The following is a 25,061-nucleotide window of genomic DNA, read 5'->3' as shown; positions in this document are numbered from 1 at the left end:
ACACCAGAGACTGTGCCTGTCCATCCTGGCCATGCCTCCAGCCTCTGCTACCCCGGTGGCTCTTGCTATACCAGAGACTGTACTTGTGTGACCCAGCAGTGCCTCCAGCCTCAGCTTGTCTGCCCCTGCATTCGCCCTTGTCCTGAGAGTCAGCTGCCACAGTCCCAGTCACTGCCCTGGAAGTAGCACCTGGCGCCCGCCTCGCGGTGGGCGCTTAGTCAGGCCCCTTCCACTAAAGGGTAAGCCTGGGGTCCTCCTGTGGTCTACTATGTCCACCTTTGCTCACCACAGTACCACCCGCATCGGTGAGCGTGACTCTCACCTTCTGGCACCTTCAAATTTTACTGTTGCTGCTCCAGTCGCGCAGCATCATCTTGTTACAGTAACTTCTGCCGGAAAAGAAGTCACGTCACAAGCTCCCAATGCATCTATAGTCAAGAAAACACAATTCATTCTCCCACAATGTCTGACTGCTGGAATCGGATGATTGTACTAAAGCAGAAATCAAGAAAAGCTGAGGAAACCAGTGAGCAGGTGTCGAGGGCGGGGGCCGGCTTCCCTGTCGCGGGGGCTGCTCGGGGAGATCGCGCCCGGATCCGGTGCCTTCTCTTCGGTGGCTCGAGCGGGCCGGACCCGGGGCTCGAGCAGCGCTCCTCGCCCACGAGTGAAATGGGAGGGGAGTGGGATTGTTGGGATGGATAGAGTGTTTGTGACGCCACCCACGGGTTGTGGTGATAGTGGGCACCACCGCTGCTGGTGACGGGGTTCCCGGGAGCGATGGCAGGGAGCAGCTAGGTGTTGACCCCTCCGTGGGTAGGGGCTGTTGGTCCCGTGGCCCGGTGGCCGATTATTTTCCAGTAGGATGGGGCTCGCATGGGTGCAGGGTCGCGGTGCAGTGCAGCGCGGTGCCGGATGGCACTGGTGTACTCACTCAGATATAGATGGACAGAGTCTCTGGTAAACCAAATGGCTGGATGGACAGGGCCCGCAGCCGGCTGCAGTGGTTCCCTGGATGGGTTGATGGTGGCTGTCGTTTCCCTGCACCTGTGTTTGAATGTTGACTCCAATGCTTGGGCACCGGTAGTCCGCTCCCCGACGTGTATGTGTAACGGGGGCAGGGGGTGCCTTGGGGGGTGCAGTCATGGCCACTTTGTGCATCAGGCTGACCCCTGGCCCGGCCGTCACTATTAAGGCAGGGGTTTCGTTTGTGGGGCAGAGTGTGGATGGCAGGGGCTCTTCTTCAGTCTCAGTAAAACGCCGCAGACAGGCAGCTGGTAAACCAAAAGGCACTTTATTGAACATAGCTTCTATCTTGCTGTACAGTTTCGGCACACAAACACTTCAGTTACAAATTATAGTTCTTGCCGGGGGACTACTTTTTCTCTTCTGCGGGCGTTACCCGTCTACTTCTGTCTCTTCATCTATACTCGTACTCCGCTACTACGGGGTTTGCCCATACACTTCTGCTTCTCTGTCTATGCTCGTACGGGTCTCACCCGGGTACTTCTGTTTCTTGGTCAAGGCACTTTCTCTCTCTTTGGCTATCTGCCACGTATCGCTCCCACACTCTGCCCCGTTGCTTCTCTCTGTCTCTACACACACCACCCCAACTACAACTCTGACTCTGCTAGAGTCCTCTATCCCTCCCCCTAGGCTGTCCTGCCCCTCCTTCTCCTGTCACTGTTCCCAGAGGGACCACTGCTCCACCCTGACACCTAGTGGGGGCACCGGTTACTACTACAACCACAAATAATATCACATCAGCATCACTTGCCACCACACCGTGGGGCATCTTCAGGGGGGAAAACGTCTTCTTCAACACCAGGGGTCCGTCCACCCTTTACATATGTGCCGGAGGATCCCCTTTGCCCGCAGACGCTGGCCCTTTGGATCTCTGGCCCTTGGTGGTGGCGCTTATCTGTACTGTTTGGGCTGTTGGCTTCAATCGGGACTTGGTTGGGAATGAACCCCTGAGGTCCAGACCGCAATCAGAGAATTTGACCAGAGGTTGGCTTTAAGCCTAGTCGGGGTCTGAGTACCCTGCCTGGTACTTGGCTCCAATCGGCTCCCCGGTTCGGTACCGGCGGGCCACCGCCCGACCCCGGTCCTACGGTTCCGCTGACCTTTGCCAACTCCTGCAGACGGCCACCACCATCTGCCGACCTTGCTGTATGCGCCCCGGTTCCAACCCAGACACCACAGTTTTCGCTCCTCTCACTCCACTGCACTGCACTGAACTCCACTGTGTGCCTTTCCCGCCTCCAGCCTGTCAACTCCTCGGTGGGCGGGGCCAACCACCTGGCTCCGCCCCACCTGGTGTGAACATCAACCCTGGAGGGTGGCAACAAGGATTTTGAGTTTGACTGGTGTGACCTGTCCAGGGAAGGGGGTGTGTGTGTGTGTAATGACCTGTGACCCCTGGGGTCCAGGGCGTCACACAGGCAAGGTGAATAGTAAAAATTCATTAGATTGTAGTACATGCGGTAGCTACAACCTCACAGTTATGTGTATCTATCTAACACAACTACGGGCTTCGGCTATATAAAAAAAACAAAAAAAAACAGCCTTCTTCAAGGTCACAAAGTCAAATTAAAAATGTGGCTAACCACAAGTCATAAAAACAAATTAGAAATGACGTAAATGGTATGCAAATTATATCAAGATGTTATCAATTAGCAAATTAGCAATAACCACATCGTTCCATAGACGCTACAAACGTTTACATATATAAATTGCAATACAACAGGAGAAAGCAGTACACAAGGAATGATGGTTAAACCACAATATATCATAACCATATTAATAAACTGTGATCAAATCTTGTCTATTATTTAACCCTTGTGGGGCTCTGGTTTCAAGTGTAAAGATCATTTTAAAGGGAAATTTCACCAGATTTCGCGACTATAAGCTGCGGCCACCACCAGTGGGCTCCTATATACAGCAATCCAGAATACTGTATATAAGAGCCTAGGCCACTCTGCATAATGTAAAAACACTTTTATAATACTTACCTAGGGGGCTAATCAGTCTGATGGGTATCACTGCTCTCCGGTCCGGCGTCTCCTCTCTCCGGTCCGGCGCCTCCTCTCTGCTGCGACCTCCGTCCTCGTATCCTGCCCATGTCGGTATTGCGGTACTGCGCAGGCACACTTTGATCTGCCCTGCTGAGGGCAGCTAAAAGTACTGTAATGTGCAGGTGCGTGGAAAGGTTAAAGGCCACCCGCGCATGCGCACCACAATACTTTGATCTGCCTTGTACAGTATGCACACAGTCAGTGTCTCATCCCCACTATTTGATATCCATTGTATCCCTATTGTATTGGATTTTATATATGTAAACCTTTGACTATATCCACTTTTTCAACCAAGAAAAACAAGTACTCAATTAAATACCATAAAATATAGCATTTATTCATTAATACAATAAAAACTATGTGACCAAGTAAAATTTAAGCAAGGGGTCTAATAGATCACAAGGACCGTCCATACACTCCAATAATACAGTTGGTACCAATATAATCTATGGCAGCAATAGTATACTTTGTATACATATAATTTAGTTTAAAATATCCAAGTATATAATTAAGATTTTGAAACAGACTTGCAGCAGGGTAAGGTTTTGATAACAATGAACCACAATAAAATAGCAAGGTAATATATTAAATTTATAATGGTAATAAACCCTGGGGCACCTCAATGTGCAGAGATAACCTATTCAGATTGTCTATTCAGGCTAAATCATAGTGAATACATACACAAGTGGTCAAAATTGGTGCTACCCCTCATTTAATGAAATAACAACCCACAATGGTCACAGAAGTAACTTGAATCTGACAAAAATAATAATAAATAAAAAAAATCTATGAAAAGAACAAATGAAAGTCAGATATTGCTGCTTTTCTGCTTCCACAGAATTTAAAAAAAAAATGAAACTCATGAAATCGGCCTGGACAGAAATGATGGCACTCACCTCCTCCTCCTCCTCCTCCCCTTCCCCTCCTCCTCCTCCTCTCTTGCTCCTCCTCCCCCTCCTCCTCCTCTTCCTCCTCCTCCTCTTCCTCCTCCTCTCTTCCTCCTCCTCCTCCCCCTCCTCCTCCTCCTCTCTTCCTCCTCCTCCTCTTCCTCCTCCTCCTCCCCCTCCTCCTCCTCTTCCTCTTCCTCCTCTTCCCCCTCCTCCTCCTCAACTTAATATTTTGTTGTACAACCTTTTGAGGCATTTGTGGCGCCCTGGACTAGCCAGGTCGTCACAGGTACTACAATATACACCCCCACCCTGAGACAGGCACATCAGCCAGACACAAAATCCTTGTTGCCTCCCTTCAGGGGCTGATGTCCACACCAGGTGGGGTGGAGCCAGGCGGTTGGCCCCACCCACTGAGGAGTTCACAGTCCTGGAGGCGGGAGAAGGAAGTCAGTTGAGAGTAGAGTTCAGTTAGGGAAGTGGTAGGAGAGGAGCAAACTGACCGTGTCCGGGTGTGTGGCCCGGGCACTAAGAGCAAGGTTGGCAGACGGTGGTGGCCATCTGCAGGAGAGGCAGATCAACGCGGAACCGTAGGACCGGGGACGGGCGGTGGCCCGCCGGTACCGAACCGGGGAGCGAAGTGAAGCCAGCACACACAGGCAGGGCCTACGGACCCCGACCAGGCTTGGAGTCGCCATTAGAGGTCAAATCCATCAGTGACCGGAACCCCAGGAGTTTCCTAACAGCCAACACCCGATAGAAGGCAACCGTCCAACCAACAGAAGGAAATTCAGCAGTTCCAAGGGCCAGAGCCTGCGGGCAAAAGGGCTCCCCCTGCACATACACACGCTGGGGAGCGGGTTACCGGTGGGAATCCATCGGGACCGAACATACACAAAAGTGCAGGGAAAGGCAGCCACCACTAACCATCCAGGAGAAGCCACAGCAGCCGGCTGCGGGACCCGTCCATCCAGCCGTTTGGTTTACCAGAGACTTTGCGTACCTTTGTGGCTGAGTGAGTACTACCGTGCCGTCTGGCACCGTGCTGCGCAGTCCAAGCGACCCTGCACCCATCCAACCCTGCCTGCCTGTCATCTCACCGGGCCCCGGGACCACCAACCCCTACCCACGGAGGGGGAAAACAACATCCCAGCTGCTCCCTGCCATCACTCCCGGGATCCCCGTCACCAGCAGCGGTGGTGCCCAACCCCACCACAACCCGTGGGTGGCGTCACGGACCAAATCCCCAAACCAAACTACCCCCTTTCACTCACGGGCGAGGAGCGCCGCTCGAGTCCCCGGATCCGGCCCACCGCTCCAGCCACCGAGCAGCCATCGCAGCAGCGCCGGACCCGAGCGTTCGCGAGCGCAGCGCAGCGGCGCCCTTCCCCGCTCGCGACAACTTGGCGTCACGAACAGGATCTTACCGTTCTGCCGGCTGGTAGAAGTGCGCCTTGTGCCCCGCCGGCGGTGTAGCCGGCCGAAAAATTTCAGAATCCGCCATCTTGGGCGCGAAGATTTTCCCGCTCAAGCGTCTTCTTGAGCAGTGGAGGCGCGAAAGCCGAAGCCCCGCCCCTGAAGAGGAGGTGGCGAGAAAAGACCAAAGGGGGGCGGTAACAAGATGTCTGCACCCGACGAAGCCGCTGGAGGAGCGGCGGTCGCAGCCGCAGTGGCACCCGTGGATTGAAATGGGCCAGCCCGTGCTCCAGTCGCACGAGCAGGGGAGCCCGTGGCCCCCGCCATTGCTCAGGTGATGCCGTTCTCCTTGCCCTATGTGCCCGGAGCTACCTGGCTGCCGCAGTACGACGGGAAACCTGATGCTTTACAGGTCTTCCGGAAGAAGCTTAACCCGGTCCTTGAACTGTATCCTCTGACCGATAAGCAACGTGCAGCGGTAGTGCTGGGGCAGCTAACCGGCGCGGCTGAGCAGGAGACGGAGACCTGGACCGAGAGGGACCGGTCCTCCGTGGCCACTATCTTTGAAAAGCTTCAGATTGCCTTCGAGACCCGCACCGAAGCCGAGCTGCGGATGCAGTTTTATCAATGTCGACAGCGTCCTGCAGATAGTATTAGAGACTATGCCTTGCGCCTGCAAACTTCCCTCCGTACGCTGAAGCGGGTGGATACCATTAACGATGCGGACAGCAACAAAAGGTTAGTCGAGCAGTTCGTGCAGGGGCTGGGATCCCCGGAGGACCGCAAGCAGCTCCGGCTGTGGGCCCTAGAACCCCTAACGTGGACTTTGCCGTGCTGAAAGAACGGGCCATCAAAGCTCTGCAGCCCCCAGCGTCCGACATCCCTGAAGCGGCCCTATGGCCAGCTGAGACAGCTCCCATCTTGGTAGCCCCTCCTCTCCCAGCTCCCTCGGCCCCTGCAGCCCCTGGCGGAATGATGGAGGAGCTGGCTGCCCAGGTCCGTCGCATGGATGGAGACCTCGCCAAGATCCTCGCCGCACTCCAGCCTCCGACGAGATCTAAGCCCCCGGGGAGGATGCAGCTCGCCGACAGCCCGGAGGACGTCCCCTGGATGCAGCGGAGAAGGGCCAATAACTCACGGTATGGACCTCCAATTTGTTACAGGTGCAGCAAGCCCGGCCACTACTCCCGATGGTGTCCGTTAAACGAGCAACCCCTGGGGCCAAGGGCCAATCCTCAGGAGTAGAACCCAGTGGCCCCCCAGACTGGCGGGAGCGGAACATTGGAGCCCGTCTCATCATCCCTTTGACGGCATCCCGCTGATGGCACTCCTGGACACTGGATCCCAGGTAACCACGATACCATACACACTGTATCAGCGGTATTGGGGGGATGATGAACTTGCCCCTCCGGATGGTAGCATGACACTGATCGCAGCTGATGGACTCCCCTTGACCCAAGTGGGATACAAACAAATGGCCATGACCGTGAAACGGGCTGAGCTGCAGCACCAGGGAATGATTGTGATAATGAATGAACCCAGCGACCATAACCCGAAGGTAGTGCTAGGGACTAATGTGATGGAGCACTGTATGAGTGAGGTGCTGACCCTACTGCAGCAGCTGGCCGCCACCGCAGCAGGAGGCCGACAGAGGGCTGTGCAGTGTGAGATCCAGGCCTTGATGTATCGGCAGCAAGTGAACTCAACAGGAGGGGAGATTGGGGGAATGAAAGTGATGGATGCGGCCCCTTTGATTGTGCCTCCCAGGAGTGAAATGATGATTTGGTGCAGGGCAGCGCTAGGTCCCCAGGGGCGTGATTACCCAGCCATGGTAGAGCCCGTGCCCTCCGAACACTGGCCCACAGTAATGGCCGCCCGAGGGCTAGTAGACGTTAAGAAGGGGAGAGTGCCCGTAAGGTTGTTAAACTGTGGGGAGGAGGAGGTCAGGCTTCCCCGGTACGCTACCCTTGCCAAGCTGCTTACCCTAGACCCCCACACCATCCAGGAAGCCGTTCCCCCGATCTCACCGCCTTCTGCCAGTCACTACACATCCCCTGAGCGGTTAGATGAGTGGTGTCAAGAGTTATATGTAGGCACTGATGTTACCCCCACACATCACAAAGAAGGGGTATACCGGGTGGTACAGGAGTACGAGCAGGTTTTCAGCAAACATTCACTAGATTTTGGGCGGATTAAAGGGGTCCAACACCACATCCCCACTGGCGAGCATCCCCCCATTAAAGAGAGATACAGACCTATCCCACCCGCACACTACCAATGCGCCAAAGACATGTTGAGGAATATGAAGGAGGCGGGGGTTATTCGGGATAGCTGCAGTCCCTGGGCCGCCCCGCTGGTGCTAGTAAAGAAAAAGGATGGCACCATGAGGATGTGTGTGGATTACCGGAAGATTAACCAGATAACGCATAAAGATGCCTATCCTCTGCCCCGTACTGAAGAGTCACTGGCCGCACTGAGAACCGCTAACTACTTCTCCACCCTGGACCTCACCAGTGGGTACTGGCAGGTGGCCGTGGCGCCCGAGGACCGCGAGAAGACTGCCTTCGCTACACCCATGGGACTCTGTGAATTCAACAGCATGCCGTTCGGGCTGTGCAACGCCCCTGGAACCTTCCAACGGCTGATGGAATGCTGTCTGGGACATCTGAATTTTGAGACCGTCTTGCTGTACCTGGACAATGTAATTGTATACTCACAGACGTATGAAGCCCACCTGGAGCACCTAGCTGAGGTGTTCGCGTCGCTTGCCAAGTACGGGATGAAATTGAAGCCCTCCAAGTGCCATCTATTGAAGCCCAGGGTGCAGTAACTCGGACATGTGGCGGGCGCGGAAGGCGTCATCCCAGACCCCGAAAAGATTACTGCCATTCAGGATTGCCGAGGCCGAGAGGTGAGAGAGGTGAGACAGTTCCTGGGTCTGGTGGGCTACTATCGCCGCTTCATTTAGGGGTACACGAAGATGGCCGCCCCCATGCAAGACCTCCTCGTGGGACAGACAAAGGGTGGCAGGTCCCCTGGAACCCCGTTGGCGTGGGAAGAATAGCATAAAGAGTCCTTCCGTCAGCTGAAGACGGCCTTGACCGGGGAAGAAATCCTGGTGTACCCCGACTACAGTCTCCCGTTCATCCTCTACACCGATGCCAGTAATGTAGGTTTGGGAGCAGTCTTATCCCAGGTCCAGGACGGAAGGGAGAAGGTGATCAACTATGCTAGCCGGAAACTCCGACCTACAGAAAGGAACCCTGAGAACTACAGCTCTTTCAAGCTTGAGCTCTTAGCACTGGTGTGGGCCATCACCGAGCGATTTCGCCATTACCTAGCGGCAGCCAAGTTCACTGCTTATACGGACAATAACCCACTAACCCATCTGGATACAGCTAATCTGGGTGCATTGGAGCAGCGGTGGGTGGCCAGGTTGGCTAACTATGACTTCACCATCAAGTACCGAGCAGGCCGAAAAAATGCTAACGCAGACGCACTCTCCCGGATGCCCCACCTGTTGGGAGAGGGGCCGGACGATGATGACCTAGAAGAAATCGAGTTGCCTGCGTTCCACCGGCCGCCAGCCGAGAAATTGCATGTCCAGCAATAACAAGTGAACTTAGATCCGCTGCCCAGCCAAGGGTGGCAAGAAGCCCAGGACAAGCACCGGCTGTCCGCTTGGTCAAGACCCTGGTGGAACAAGGCTCTGCCGGAATAGACCCTGCCGCCCCCGCCGAGGCCTAACGACTGTGGAGAGAACGAGCCCGGCTGTACCTGCACCAGGGGAAGCTGTATCGGGAATTGATCAACCCGAAGACCCATGAGAGGGTTCGCCAGCTGGTGGTTCCCCAGGCTAACGTGCCCACTGTTCTGCAAGCATACTATGACGGTGCCGGGCACTTTGGGTGGAAGAAGCTGGAGATGCTGTTGAGGGAACGATTCTATTGGAGTGGGATGCGGGAGTCGGTAGAGGCCTGGTGCCGGGAGTGTGGTCCCTGCACGCTGAGAAGAAGGGACGAAGCTAGCCAGAAGGCCCCCCTACGCCCAATAATTACCCATCAACCGCTGGAGCTGGTCGCCCTCGACCACGTGATGCTCACCCCTAGCCGAAGTGGGTACACCTACACTCTGACCATTGTAGACCACTATTCGAGATTCATGGTGGTTGTCCCAGTTAAACATCTGACCGGGCGTACTGCAGCCAGAGCCTTCCAGGCCTACTTTTGTCGACCACATGGATACCCGGAGAGGGTGCTGACCGACCAGGGTCCAGCTTTCGAAGCAGAAGTGTTTCAGGAATTCTGCCAGTTATACGGCTGTAAAAAGATCCGGACCACCCCGTACCACGCCCAGACTAACGGCATGTGTGAAAAGATGAACCATCTGGTCTTGGATCTCCTTAAGACCCTGCCGTTGGAAGAGCGGAACTTATGGCCGGAAAAGCTGCCCGATCTGGTAGACATGTACAATAATATTCCTAGCAGCTCCACCAAGTGCACGCCCGCGTACCTAATGAGAGCCCGACCAGGCCGGTTGCCGGTGGACCTAGAAATGGATCTGGAGGCTCCAGAGGCCCTTCCTTCCACTGCTGACCAGTCCAAGAATACGTAGAAAATAACTTGTGCCGGAGTGGGGGACAGCAAGAACAGTGCTTCAACAGGAAGGCCCCTACAGGGCCCTTTCAGCCTGGGGATGTAGTACTGAAGCGAAAGAGAAGAACCCATAAGCTGGATGACCAATGGGAGAAGACCCCGTATGTTATACAACCCACTGAATGGGAGAACGGGAAGGCCTACCAGATCAGTCGTGACCAGGGGAAGACTTCGGCCATGGTTTCCAGGGACCACCTGAAGAGGTGCCCACCACCGTTGAGGGTGGCAACTGAAGTTCCGGCTCCCAGACCGGCTGGGGAGAAAGAAAAAGAGGTAATCCACACCATGATGGGTGATTTCCCGGCAGATTGGCCTACGCAGAACGGTGCAGTGATTCTTCCCGTGCTACTGTTCCCACAACCTGTGGAGGAAAAAGAGATGGAAGTAGCCGCCAATGAACCAGTGCCCAGGGATGCACCTGTACCCAGCTCCCCTGTGTCTCCGCCTGCCCCACACTATAGACGGGAAGAGGAACCAGTTGTTTCCTCCGCCCCACTGCCTGTCCCCACTAACAGTGGGCCCCGAAGGTCCACACGCCCCAACCTAGGTCGACCCCCGCTTAGGTACAGGGAAACTACCATTTAGGGGTGTTATATGTTGAATGTATAAATGAGTAAATGTATGAATCAACTGAAAAAGTAACCTGATTGACACCGTGATTGACCCGGCCGTTGCCAGCAAGTTGTCCCCGTAGGGACCCTTTGTACCGTTGCATGAGGAACTCTTCATGGACATGCCTGAGAACTTGCAGGGCACCCACGAACTTGTGGGATTGTAAATATGTTGGGGCATGTTTCCGTTGCCGCCTCCGGACAGGCTGATTTGGAGGATGGGCCTGGAGGAAAGAGATGGCCCAGGCCCGCCACTACCGCAACCGGTGGCAATCCTCCGGGGGTCAGGGGTCCCCCATAGACATGGGGTCCCCTGAAGTGACAACCGGGTGCGAGGCACCGTACCCGTTCCCGCTCGGGCAGCCTGGATCTGGACTGGGGTCAAGGGGTGCTGCCCACTTCTTAGGGGCAGCATCAGGGCTAGGTTGCTTGGGTGGGAGAGCAGAAGCCGTCCGTTGTTATTAAAAATGTAAATATATGTGTTTTTGCAACGTTCAAGATGACCTGAAGTATGCTTAATGTTTACCGTTACATGTTATTTATTATTTTTACAGTTGAAAAGAAAAATAAAACCGGTGATGGACGTGCAGCCCGCAGACGGTCTGCATTTAAACAAGGGGGAATGTGGCGCCCTGGACTAGCCAGGTCGTCACAGGTACTACAACATACACCACCCTGAGACAGGCACATCAGCCAGACACAAAATCCTTGTTGCCTCCCTCCAGGGGCTGATGTCCACACCAGGTGGGGTGGAGCCAGGCGGTTGGCCCCACCCACTGAGGAGTTCACAGTCCTGGAGGCGGGAGAAGGAAGTCAGTTGAGAATAGAGTCCAGTTAGGGAAGTGGTAGGAGAGGAGCAAACTGACCGTGTCGGGTGTGGGGCCCGGGCACTAAGAGCAAGGTTGGCAGACGGTGGTGGCCATCTGCAGGAGAGGCAGATCAACGCAGAACCATAGGACCGGGGACGGGCGGTGGCCCGCCGGTACCGAACCGGGGAGCGAAGTGAAGCCAGCACACACAGGCAGGGCCTACGGACCCCGACCAGGCTTGGAGTCGCCATTAGAGGTCAAATCCATCAGTGACCGGAACCCCAGGGGTTTCCTAACAGCCAAGACCCGATAGAAGGCAACCGTCCAACCAACAGAAGGAAATACAGCTACCGCTACAGCTAGAGTTCCAAGGGCCAGAGCCTGCGGGCAAAAGGGCTCCCCCGGCACATACACACGCTGGGGAGCGGGTTACCGGTGGGAATCCATCGGGACCGAACATACACAAAAGTGCAGGGAAAGGCAGCCACCACTAACCGTCCAGGAGAAGCCACAGCAGCCGGCTGCGGGACCCGTCCATCCAGCCGTTTGGTTTACCAGAGACTTTGCGTACCTTTGTGGCTGAGTGAGTACTACCGTGCCGTCTGGCACCACGCTGCGCAGTCCAAGCGACCCTGCACCCATCCAACCCTGCCTGCCTGTCATCTCACCGGGCCCCGGGACCACCAACCCCTACCCACGGAGGGGGAAAACAACATCCCAGCTGCTCCCTGCCATCGCTCCCGGGATCCCCGTCACCAGCAGCGGTGGTGCCCAACCTCACCACAACCCGTGGGTGGCGTCACGGACCAAATCCCCAAACCAAACTACCCCCTTTCACTCACGGGTGAGGAGCGCTGCTCGAGTCCCCGGATCCGGCCCACCGCTTGAGCCACCGAGCAGCCATCGCAGCAGCGCCGGACCCGAGCGTTAGCGAGCGCAGCGGCGCCCTTCCCCGCCCGCGACACAATCACTGCAATCAAACGATTCCTGTAACTGTCAATGAGACTTCTGCGCCTCTCGACAGGTATTTTGGTGACTCTTCAAGAGCAAACTGCTCCAGTTGTCTCATGTTTGAAGGTTGCCTTTTCCAGACGGCATGTTTCAGCTCTTTCCAAAGATGCTCAATAAGATTCAGGTCAGGGCTCATAGAAGGCCTCTTCAGAATAGTCCAATGTTTTCCTCTTAGCCATTCTTGGGTGTTTTTAGCTGTGTGTTTTGTGTCATTATCCTGTTGCAAGACCCATGGCCTGCGACTGAAACCAGGCTTTCTGACACTGGGCAGCACATTTCTCTCTAGAATCCCTTGTTAATCTTGATTATATCCTGCACAAATTCCAGACAGCATGTGCCAGATGCAGCAAAGCAGCCTCAGAACATAACAGAGCCTCCTACATGTTTCACAGTAGGGACAGTCTTCTTTTCTTGATATGCTTCATAGAGCTGATGTGCCTTGCCAAAAAGTTCAATTTTTGTCTCATCTGTCCATAGGCCATTCTCTGAGAAGCTTTGTGGCTTGTCAGCATGTTGTGTAACAAATTCCAGTCTGGCTTTTTTATGATTTTTTTTCAACAATGGTGACGTTCTTGGTCGTCTCCCATGAACTCCACTTTGGCTCAAACAACGGCGGATGGTGCCATCTGACACTGATGTTCCTTGAGCTTGAAGTTCACCTTTAATCTCTTTAGAAGTTTTTCTGGGCTCTTTTGTTACCATTTGTATTATCCGTCTCTTTGATTTGTCCTCGATTTTCCTCCTGTGGCCACGTCCAGGGAGGTCGGCTACAGTCCCATGGATCTTGAATTTCTAAATAATATGTGAAACTGTAGTTACAGGAAAATCATGCTGCTTGCAGATGGTTTTATAACCTTTGCCTTTAACATGCTTGTCTATAATGTTCTTTCGAATCTCCTGAGACAACTCCTTCTCTTCCTCTGGTCCATGTTGAGTGTGGTACACACCATGTCACTAAACAGTACAGTGAGTATCTGTAGCCCGATATACAGGCCCACTGACTGATTACAAGATTGTAGACACCTGTGATGCTAATTAGTGGACACACCTTGATTTAACATGTCCCTTTGTCACATTATTTTCAGGGGTGCCATCATTTCTGTCCAGGCCTATTTCATGAGTTTTATTTTTTTAAAAATTCTGTGGAAGCTGAAAAGCAGCAATGTCTGACTTTCATTTGTTCACTTTCATAGATTTTTAATTTATTATTACTTTTGTCAGATTCGTCAAGTTATTGCTGTGACCATTGTGGGTTTTTCTTTCATTAAACGAGGGGTACCAACAATTTTGAAGACGTGTGTACATATATTATAAGTAAAGATCAGGGCTATCTAAAATCAGCATGTATCCATATCCCATTTATAATAACCGTTAGGTTCCCTGTATGGATTTAAATAGGTGCTCCCAGTGTCAGGATGTCCGTGTCCCAACGCGCGTTTCCACCTTCTTCTTGAGGAGACGTGACACACGTGCCCTGAAGAAGAGGGTGAAAAAGTGCATTGGGACACGGCGTCCCGACGCTCTCCTACAGCAGCTCCAGGTGAGCAAGGATTCTCCTGCTATTTATTTAATTAGAGGTGGGATTTGTTACTATTGGTCATAGACTGGGAGCACCTATTTAAATCCTAGCGGTTCACATGCTGATTTTAGGTAGCCCTGAACCTTACCCTGCTGCAAGTCTGTTTCAAAATTATTAATTATCATATAATTGGATATTTTAAACTAAATTATATTTAAACAAAGTAGATTATTGCTGCCATATATTATATTGGTACCAACTGTATTATTGGAGCGAGCGGACTGCCCTTGTGATATGTTGGACCCCCTGCTTAAATTTTACTATGTCACATACTTGTTATTGTATTATGGAATAAATTGTATATTTTATGGGATTTCATTGAGCACTTGTTTTTCTTGGTTGAAAAAGTGGATATAGTCTATAGTTTGTGCTTTCCTAGCTATGCCAAATGGGCAAGATATAGAGACTTATCACGCAATGTGTAAACTTTTTGTGTCTATGGAACGATGTGGTAACTGCTAATTGATAACATCTTGATATAATTTGCATACCATTTACGTCATCTCTGGTTTGTTTTTAAGATTCACTGATAGCCACATTTTTAATTTGACTTTGTGACCTTGAAGACGTTTTTTTTTTTTATAGCCAAAACAGTTAAAGAAAACTGTCAGGTTGTAGCTACCGCATGTACTACTATATAATACATTTTTAATGAATTGAAAATACAGGTTTTTTACCATTCACCATACTTTTCGAAATTTGAACAGTCCTTTTCTCCTGTTCTTGATCAATGGGGCTTTGAGCGTCTGTCCAGCAGGGGCGTATATAGAAATCATACAGCCTCATAGCAGAAGTTCAAATTGCCCCCCGCTCGGATCCGGACCTTCTGTGGGTGGTTCGAGGGTCTCCGGACCCAGGGGTCTCGCGGTCACTTCAACTAAAAGGGGGGGCTGTGGTTTGGGGACGTAGTTGTACGGCCGGAGTCATGTTAAGTTTATGACGCCACCCACGGGATGTGGTGAAGGTGGACACCACCGCTGCAGTTACGAGGCACCCGGGGGAGATGATATGCAGCAAGTTGTTAACTCCTCCGTGGGCAGGGATGGTGGCCCTGGGACCCGTTGGGGGGTGTATGGCGGTGCAGGGAGATGGGCGGCTGGAGGGCACTGATGTACTCACTATTAGAAAACACACAAGTCTCTGGTAAACCAAGGTGATCGTGGTCGGTGCCCACAGCCTGCTGCAGTCTGGTCCCCCACCCGGCTGGTGGTCTCTGTCTTTCTCCTGCACCTAGTTTGTATGTTGGACTACCTGCGCTTGCAACTTCAGGAGTCTGCTCCCGGCTTGTGGTTGCCCTTTGCCTGCAGACGCTGGCCCGTGGGATCTCTCAGCCGTGGCGGTGACTACTTATCCCCCTTGTTGGGCTGTTGTCTTCCGTCGGGACGTTGGGTGGGACAGGACCTCTAGTCCTGGCCTCAATCAGTTAATTAGCTAGCCCCCAGTAGCTTCTGGACCTAGCTTCAGGGTCAGAGTACCCCCACTTGTGCTCCGGTTTCCGAGTCGGTTCCCCGGGTCAGTACTGGTGGGCCACTACCCTGTCCCAATCCACCACGGTCTACCGAGCCGTCTTCCCGGCTTCTGCAGATAGAGGCCTCCGTATGCCTCCTAGCCAAGATACCAGGGCTACTACCCTGGCACCTGTCAGTTAGTTGCAGACCTGACACACAGGCCTGCTTCCACTTTACTTCACCTCCATTAACAGACTCCAAACTCAACTGACTACTTTTCCCGCCCCAGGATCGCTGAACTCCTCGGTGGGCGTCTTCCAACCGCCTGGTTCCGCCCCCTGGTGTGTCCATCAAGCCCTGGGGGTGGTGACTAGGGTTTAATGTGGTTGGCTGGTGTTACCTAGTGAGGGACTGGTGTTATGCGGGGCCCTATCTGTGACTACCTGGCTGGCCAGGGCATCACACATATACATGAATATTTGTCTGGGACACATAAGAATGCATCTCAACTTTACAGCCCTTACAAACTACCGCGTTTTCCTGATTGTAAGATGCCCTTTTTTTCCCCCGAGGTGCGTCTTACAAAACGGATATGGCTTACCAGACGGAGGTGCTGGAGCGGTGTCATATGAGGCAGGGTTGGTAATACTGAGGGCTTGGAGGAGCAGGTCAGGAGGGTCACAGGACAGGCTCGGTAGTGTTGCGGCGGCGGGTGCCATTGATCTGTCAGCGGGCTGCAGGGGTGTCCCTGCAGTGGAGTGACTCAGGACGGTCACAGAACGGTGGGTGCATTTATCTGACTGTGGGCTCCATTGAATAGCCCGTGGTTAATGCAATGGACTTCAAGAAAATGGATGCAGAGGCGGTGAACACGCAGTTTGACAAGACAGACTTAAAGAAAATGGCTGCAGAGTCCTATTAGCAAATGCGTCGCCTCCGCAGCCATTTTTTTGAAGTCCATTTCATCAACCGCAGGCGATTCAATGGAGCCCGCAGTCAGATCAATGCCACCCTCTGCCGAGACACCCCGTCCTGTGACTGTCCACTGCAGTGACATCACCGGCAGATCAGTGGCGCCCACCGACACACCCCTGAGCCCACAGTATCGCCGACCTTTCTGAGCTGCAACACCCCCTTCTCTGAGCCCGCAGCATCGTTGACCCTGCCTCCTGTGACCTTCCTGAGCCGCTCCACCACCGCCGCTCTCCCATGGCGAGCATTAGGATTAAGATGCACTAGGATTAGAAGACAGATCCTCATTTAAACATTAAAAACATTTTTTTCCTATTTTCCTCTAAATTTGGGGTGCGTCTTATAATCCAGTGCGTCTTATAAAACTAAACATACAATCGTTTGCCTATGGAAGCCACTACATTCCCCTTTATGCACCCGTAAAATATTATGCCAACAATTTTGCCCCACAAACACTGATACCAACGCAGTCACAGTGAATTTCTCCACAATACTCTCCTCATGCACAGTACGATGACCCTACTTACCCTCAACTACCAAGTAAAGTATGGTAACCCCAACACAGTTTAATCCCCCAGCTGTGACCCTCACCCAGGCCTCCATACAGTATTATGGACCTACATACAGTATAATGGCCCCCACACCACTTAACACAGTAGGATTTTCCCACCAGCCCTATAAACATATATTGGCCCCCACACAAGCCTTTCAAAATCTAAAATCTACAAGTTTCTGCATCCCCACCAGGATGCAGGGCCTGCCCCCTTAGGGACCCAGAACCGCAATGCCGGTAACACCAAAAACCCAGGTAATCCCAGTTTTCCCCAACAATCCCCCATACAATGGTACCTTGTTAGGGTGGGTCCAATGGATAGCCGCCTAGAGGTGGAGCCACTCCAGTCCACTAGTTGACCAGGTGGAAGGGGCAGACTGTGGACAGAGAGAACACAGGAAGTCAGTAGTCAGAGGAGAACTGCAGTGACAGTGGAGAATTGAGTAGTAACTGTAGAGGTGTGAAGGTGGAAGTGAAGTGACATCCTGACTCAGGTTAACGGTGACCTGGTACGCAGGAGAAATGGTTACCGGTGGAGTACTCCCGCCAATACGCACCGACTGGGTACAGGATCCTAGGACAGGAAAGAGCTTCAAGCCGACCTGTTAACACCTGCACAGCAAGGGGACCATCAAGGACCTTGCTGACCCTAAAGAATCCGAAGACTTAGTAGCAAAGGGAGAACCGCGGCAGACAGAAGTGGACAAACCACAGAACGGGGACCCCAGTGTTCTATACTACGGGGACCCACTTTCCAGAGACAGGTTCAGGGGAAGAAGGTACCAGAGAACCAGACTGGCACTGGGACTAAGGGGACCTGGAGGCGAAACCAGCCGACCTCGAGCAACCAGCTAACATCTCAAGTGAGTAAACCAGTTTCACTGAATACCTGTCTGGACTCCCTTCTTTTGATGCCTACTGCACCATACACCCGCTGGGGCAAAACCCTACTTGCGGAGGGACTACCATACTAGCTGCCAATACCATCAGCCCCAGTAGAGACATTCTGCAGCGGCGGCTCTCTACACTTAGCCGCAACACCGCAAGTGGCGTCACAAATAAACTTTATCCAATAATCCCCTGTAAATATCCGCATTACAAAAAGGGGCCAGGGCACGGAACCGGGTAACTGCCACCACTGTGACATTCCCAATAGAGACTACCCGGAACCGAGTACCCCATATCCCGGGTGCTACACAAGTATTTGTGAAATCTGAAAATTGTGACGTACATATGTATTCAGCCCCCCTGAGTGAATTTGTAGGACCACTTTTCTCTGTAGTTACTGCTGCAAGTCTTTAGGGGGATGTCTCTCCAGCTTTGCACAACTGGTGGCTGAGAATGTTGCCAATTCTTTTTTGCACACTCGCGCTAGCTCATTGAGATTGGATGAATATGTCTGTGATCAGCAATTTTCAAGTCTTATCAAAGATTCTCTATGGGATTTAGGTCTGTATTGTGACTGGGCCATTGACACACAGGAGTATGCTTTGATCTAAACCATCCTAAACCTTTGGCAGGATGTTTAGGGTTGTTGTCCTGCTGGAAGGTAAACCCAAGCCCCAGTCTCAAGTCTTTTGCAGCCTCTAACAGGTTTTCCTGCAGAATTGCACTGCATTTAGCTCCATACATCTTCCCATCACTTCTGCTCAGCTTCCCTGCCCCTGCTGAAGAAAAACATCCCCACAGCATGATGCTGCAACCACCATGTGTGACAGTGCATGATGATGTGCAGTCTTAGTGTGGCGCCCCTGAGGCTTCTGTCGCCACAGGTCATTGCACCCCATCCAGCGGTGTGATGCCCCATTCTGAGAGAGGAAGAGAGTGAACTCCGGTCCCCTGGTAAATCCACACTACACCCATTGCTGGGAACACACTGGGACCAGGGAAAGTGGCAGACAACCCTCCCATGCTGCATGCTGGGAGGAGACATAAGACCCATCCCTGCTCCCATAGGGTGGTAGCTTAGCAACCGGGGGGTGGGGAGAGCCAGCCGAGTGTAAAGCAGAGAGGAAGGTCAGAGTTTCAGTTTACCTCAGGGAGTGAGAGAGTGAGGAGCCAGCATGTAGTTGGAGAAGAAGAACGAGAGAAAGGAGGGAGGAGGAGGCCTGCTGGAGGCAGGCAAGGAGGAAAGAAAGAAAGAAAGAAAGAAAGAAAGAAGGAAGGAAAGAAAGCTCCAAGTCAGACAGGAGCAGAGAAACAGAAGGAGACGCTTCCTGGTGAAGATCCTGGGACCCAGAGGTCCAGGTGACACCACGTAGGAGACAGAAGGAGTCGCAGGGCCACGGGTAGTCTGTATAGCTGTCGGGGCAGTTTAGAGCTACGGTGGCCTGTTCCACAATAACATCGGTGGAGGGATCAAGCTGCGACAGGGGACGGTCCCTAGAGACTGGAGGAGTGCAAAGATCATCTCCAAACAGTAAAAACTGAGGCCCAGGGAACGTTGTAGACTCCCTGGGCCAGAACCCATAGCAGAACTTCCAGAAAAGGGGTAATCAGCCGACAGGTGACCCCCCAGCCTGGAGGCTGTAGTGGAGGCCAAGCCAGGTTTATCCTATTAAAGGCAAGGCTAAGGAAGACAGCAGAAGAAAGAGACACTAAGAGAAGGGTACCGGCTTTCACTCTCAGAATCACCCAGAAACGGCGGAGGTCCCTGACAGTGGTCCCAGCAGTCCAAGGGTCCCTACAGCGCTGTGACAAGAAGTGTGAGTAAAGAACTTGAACTGCACCCTTGAAGTGGTCTCTGTTATTTCAGCTGCATTGACATTCACAAGCACCAACTGTGCCCCGGGCATTGCTCCACCTGTGGGGAGCAGTACCACCATTGCTGCCATAACATCATCCCGGTGGCCTCACACAGCAGCGGCGGCTTAATAGCCGCATACCACAGGTGGCGTCACGAACACAACTTTATTCATCAAGCCACATAGTCTACTGACACCCACCAGGGCCACGGAGCCGGGCCCAGCCACCACTGACTACCACCGGACTAGTCCGGCCCGGCACCGGGTGTCCCATAGCCCTGGGGTGGGCGAGTCAACTTTGGCGTCACGAACAGGATTACGTGCCCGGTTCCACCGGGTACTGTACGCCTGAAGAATTGTGAAAACTGCCGCCATTAGCGTTGCAAAGAGCGAGAAGAAGGGGGGCGTGCCAGAAGAAAGGGCGCAAAGAGAAGCCCCGCCCCCTTGTCCAAGAAAAGAGCGCGAAGCGGTGCCCGCCATGGAAGGCGGAGGAAGAAGCAATGGCGACTAGACAAGCTGGCCGACTGGCAGAAAGAGTTTAAAAGCCAGACCAGCAGATAAAAGAAATGTACCTTATCACAAGTGGAGTGATGCCGGCCGTGATGGGTTGGGCGCCAGTCTGGCGCCAGATACTAGTGCAGCCTCCGGCCCCGCCTCCAAGAAGGGAAAGGGTGCAGCCGAGTGGCGTGGTCGAGCACCTGAGCAGTGTTCCAGTCAGCATTCCCCAGGTCGGCAGCATGGCGGAGGAGCTGCAGCAAAGTGCACCAGGGACCGGAAGAATGGATCCTGAGCTGAACTTGCTCCGGGAGGAGATGCGAGTCCTGGCCCGGAGGCTGAGCAGCGTGGAAGTAGAAGCGGACCGGCAGAGAGAAACGCCGCTGATACCGGAGGGCCTGGGCCAGTGGATGGATGCCGCGGAGCAGCAGCAGGGTGAGCTGAATGAACCCCCGACCCGTCCGGACCCATGGCCCCGCCACGATCCCCCGACTAGCCCCTTTACCGACCCCCTGGCCTCCCCCGCCAGCCCCGCTGACGCCCGGTGGGGCATCGGAGGCCTGCCTGAGACCCCCACAGACAAAGCTTGGGGAGGGGAGGACCCCGAACAGCTAGCGGGCCCCCTGCCGAGTCCCCCTGTGAGCCTCCTGGGAATGGCATCCCCGGGAGTGAATTGGGACGCAGCGCCCATCGAAAGCGGGGGACTGCAGCGGCCGCTGCGCCCCAAGGAGACTCCCCTAGCATCCGAGCTGACTTGCCGGAGACTGGTGGTAGAGTACCAGAGGGAGCGGGAACTCCGGGAGGAGAAGCGGAGGGCCAGAGAAGCCGCCAATCTGGCCTCCAAGGAAGAGGTCAGGAAGGCCCTGAAGGGATCCGAGGGCCCAGTGAGACGGGGCACTGTAGTCGATTTTCGGCAGAAAGGCGGCTGGGGCTTCATCAGGGAGCCCGGTCTGGGCAAGGACGTATTTGTGGCCCGACGAGACATCGAGGAGCACCTGCCCAGAGGCCACCCAGGGAGAGATGCGAAGCTGGGTGATGTGGTAGAGTACACACGGCTGATGGGGAACCGTGGGTGGTATGCGCTGCATGTGCGAATCCTGAAGGAAGAAACAGCCCTAGAAGAACCAGAGTGGCGCCGCACGATGCAAGCGCGCAGCCTCTCCCCTAGCAGCAGCACTACCTCAAGGCAGACCCAGGCCACAGAACTGAGCAGAGGTCCTGCGACAGCCACGCAAGAAACGCAGACCCGAATCTCCATGGCGTGTGTGATGCAGGGAGCCCGGCCAAAACAGGGCCCTAAAGACCACAGCAACAGCCCCCTGAAGACGAGCAGCCCTCTGCAGCAACGCCGTATAGCACCTGCAAGCAGTCCCACTCCAATCCAGGCTGCAGAGCAGCGCCGAAGGTCAGGGACCAGCGCCCAGGGAACCCAGACGATGATCTCGTCGGCATACCTGCTGCCAGGAGCAATGCCGGAGTGGGACCCCAGCATCTACCCTCGTGAGTAAGGATGAAGAGATGCTGAACTGTATATAGCCCCTGTCTGCCCCTCATTCTTTTTGAAGAAGTCCCTTGTGTTCTGCCCCAATGTTCTTTTCGAAGATGACACCCTTTCCTGCTGTACTGCCCCTTATGCTTTTCGAAGATGTCACCCCCATGTTTATGTGTACCGGGCCACTAGACTGGAATGTGGTCCCTGGTACTTGTGATGTCATATGTGTCCTGTGTAACCAGGCCACTGGACTTAGAGGCTGGTTGAGTATTTGCCCCATTGTTGTTTGAAAAGAAACGAACTGCCGGGCTACTGGACTTGTTGTAGCCAAAAATGTATATAGTTGCACCCGTTGTGCCCCCTACCAGAATTAAGGGGGATGTGCCCAAACCGTGCAATGAACTGGAAGTGCACACATAGTTTCTTTATAAGAAGTTTGCAACGTTTGAATAATTGTGCCTCCCATAAAGGGAAGAAATGTTTTATTGTTTTATGTTATTCTTAACAAAAATGTTTTGCAGTTCTTCCACATGTTTTTGTTGTTTTTCAGCCCGAGGACGTGCTGGGATTTGCTGTGGGGGAGTGTGGCGCCCCTGAGGCTTCTGTCGTCACAGGTCATTGCACCCCATCCAGCGGTGTGATGCCCCATTCTGAGAGAGGAAGAGAGTGAACTCCGGTCCCCTGGTAAATCCACACTACACCCATTGCTGGGAACACACTGGGACCAGGGAAAGTGGCAGACAACCCTCCCATGCTGCATGCTGGGAGGAGACATAAGACCCATCCCTGCTCCCATAGGGTGGTAGCTTAGCAACCGGGGGGTGGGGAGAGCCAGCCGAGTGTAGAGCAGAGAGGAAGGTCAGAGTTTCAGTTTACCTCAGGGAGTGAGAGAGTGAGGAGCCAGCATGTAGTTGGAGAAGAAGAACGAGAGAAAGGAGGGAGGAGGAGGCTTGCTGGAGGCAGGCAAGGAGGAAAGAAAGAAAGAAGGAAAGAAAGCTCCAAGTCAGACAGGAGCAGAGAAACAGAAGGAGACGCTTCCTGGTGAAGATCCTGGGACCCAGAGGTCCAGGTGACACCACGTAGGAGACAGAAGGAGTCGCAGGGCCACGGGTAGTCTGTATAGCTGTCGGGGCAGTTTAGAGCTACGGTGGCCTGTTCCACAATAACATTGGTGGAGGGATCAAGCTGCGACAGGGGACGGTCCCTAGAGACTGGAGGAGTGCAAAGATCATCTCCAAACAGTAAAAACCGAGGCCCAGGGAACGTTGTAGACTCCCCGGGCCAGAACCCATAGCAGAACTTCCAGAAAAGGGGTAATCAGCCGACAGGTGACCCCCCAGCCTGGAGGCTGTAGTGGAGGCCAAGCCAGGTTTATCCTATTAAAGGCAAGGCTAAGGAAGACAACAGAAGAAAGAGACACTAAGAGAAGGGTACCGGCTTTCACTCTCAGAATCACCCGGAAACGGCGGAGGTCCCTGACGGTGGTCCCAGCAGTTCAAGGGTCCCTACAGCGCTGTGACAAGAAGTGTGAGTAAAGAACTTGAACTGCACCCTTGAAGTGGTCTCTGTTATTTCAGCTGCATTGACATTCACAAGCACCAACTGTGCCCCGGGCATTGCTCCACCTGTGGGGAGCAGTACCACCATTGCTGCCATAACATCATCCCGGTGGCCTCACACAGCAGCGGCGGCCGCATACCACAGGTGGCGTCACGAACACAACTTTATTCATCAAGCCACATAGTCTACTGACACCCACCAGGGCCACGGAGCCGGGCCCAGCCACCACTGACTACCACCGGACTAGTCCGGCCCGGCACCGGGTGTCCCATAGCCCTGGGGTGGGCGAGTCATTAGTTTTCTGCCACACATAGCATTTTGCATTTAGCCAAAAAGTTCTACTTTGGTCTCATTTGACCAGAGCACCTTCTTCCACATCCTAGCTGTGTCCCCTACATGGCTTTTTGCAAATGGCAAGCTGGACGTCTTATGGTTTTTTTGCTTTCAAAAATTACTTTTTTCTTGCCAAAAGGGCAGATTTGTGGAGTTTACAACTAAGAGTTTACAATTAATAGTTGTCCTGTGGAGAGATTCTCCCACCTGAGCTGTTGATCTCTCCAACTCCTCCAGAGTGACCAGGGGCATCTTGGCTGCTCCTCTAATTAGTGTTTTTGTTGCTTGGGATATCCGTTTAGGTGGATAGCCTTGTCTTGGTAGGTTTGCAGTTGTGCCGTACTCCTTCCATTTTTAGATTGATTGAGCAGTGCTCTGTGAGATGTTCAGCACTTTGGCTATTTTTTTTATAACCGAACCCTGCTTTACTTTTCTCCACAGCTTTATCCCTGACCTGTCTGATATGTTCTTTTGTTTTCATGATGGTGTTTGATTCCTAATGTTCTCAAACAAACCTTTGAGGCCTTCACAGAACAGTTGTAGTTATACTGAGAATACATTACACACAGGAGGACTCAATTTACTAACTTGGTGACTTCTGGAGGTGATTGGTCACTAAAGGGGGCTGAAAACAAATTTCCAGATTTATATTTTTAAAATATTTAGAAAACCAGGTATCATTTCCTTTTCACTTCACAAATACTTGATACTTTGTGTTGGTATATCCAATAAAATCCCTATAAAATAAATGTAAGTTATTGGGTGTAATGTGCAAAAATTACAGGCCTGTGAGTCTGACTTCCATACCAGGAAAGATCTTTGAACAAATTATTAAACAACATTTATGCAAGTACCTGGATGAGAATGAAGTGATTAACCAGAGCCAGCATGGGTTTGTAACTAATAAGTCATGTCAGACTAACTTAATTTCCTTCTATGACAAAATCACTGACTGGGTGGATCAGGGAAATGCAGTAGATATAGTATATCTTGACTTCAGCAAAGCATTTGACAAAGTATCTCATATAATCCTTATTGAAAAAATTACCAAGTGTGGAATGGAGAAGGCAACTGTTAGATGGATTCGTAACTGGCTTAGTGATCGGAGTCAAAGAGTGGTCATAAATGGCTGCGCATCCAGTTGGAAGACTTTCTCAAATGGGGTACCACAGGGCTCTGTCCTGGGCCCCGTGTTGTTCAACATCTTTATCAATGATTTAGATGAAGGAATTAAGGGTAAACTGATTAAATTTGCTGATGACACAAAGTTAGGAGGAATAGCTAATTCTAGAGAAGAGACAGAGAGGATTCAACAAGATCTAAACAAGCTGGAACAGTGGGCATCAACTAATTGAATGGTTTTTAACAGGGAGAAATGCAAAGTCATACATCTTGGCAAGAATAATGAAAAGAGCATATACA

Source organism: Anomaloglossus baeobatrachus, chromosome 1 (assembly GCF_048569485.1).
Source record: "Anomaloglossus baeobatrachus isolate aAnoBae1 chromosome 1, aAnoBae1.hap1, whole genome shotgun sequence".
Classification (NCBI taxonomy): domain Eukaryota; kingdom Metazoa; phylum Chordata; class Amphibia; order Anura; family Aromobatidae; genus Anomaloglossus; species Anomaloglossus baeobatrachus.
The sequence above is the reverse complement of the archived record's forward strand: the minus strand, read 5'-3'. Positions refer to the sequence as shown.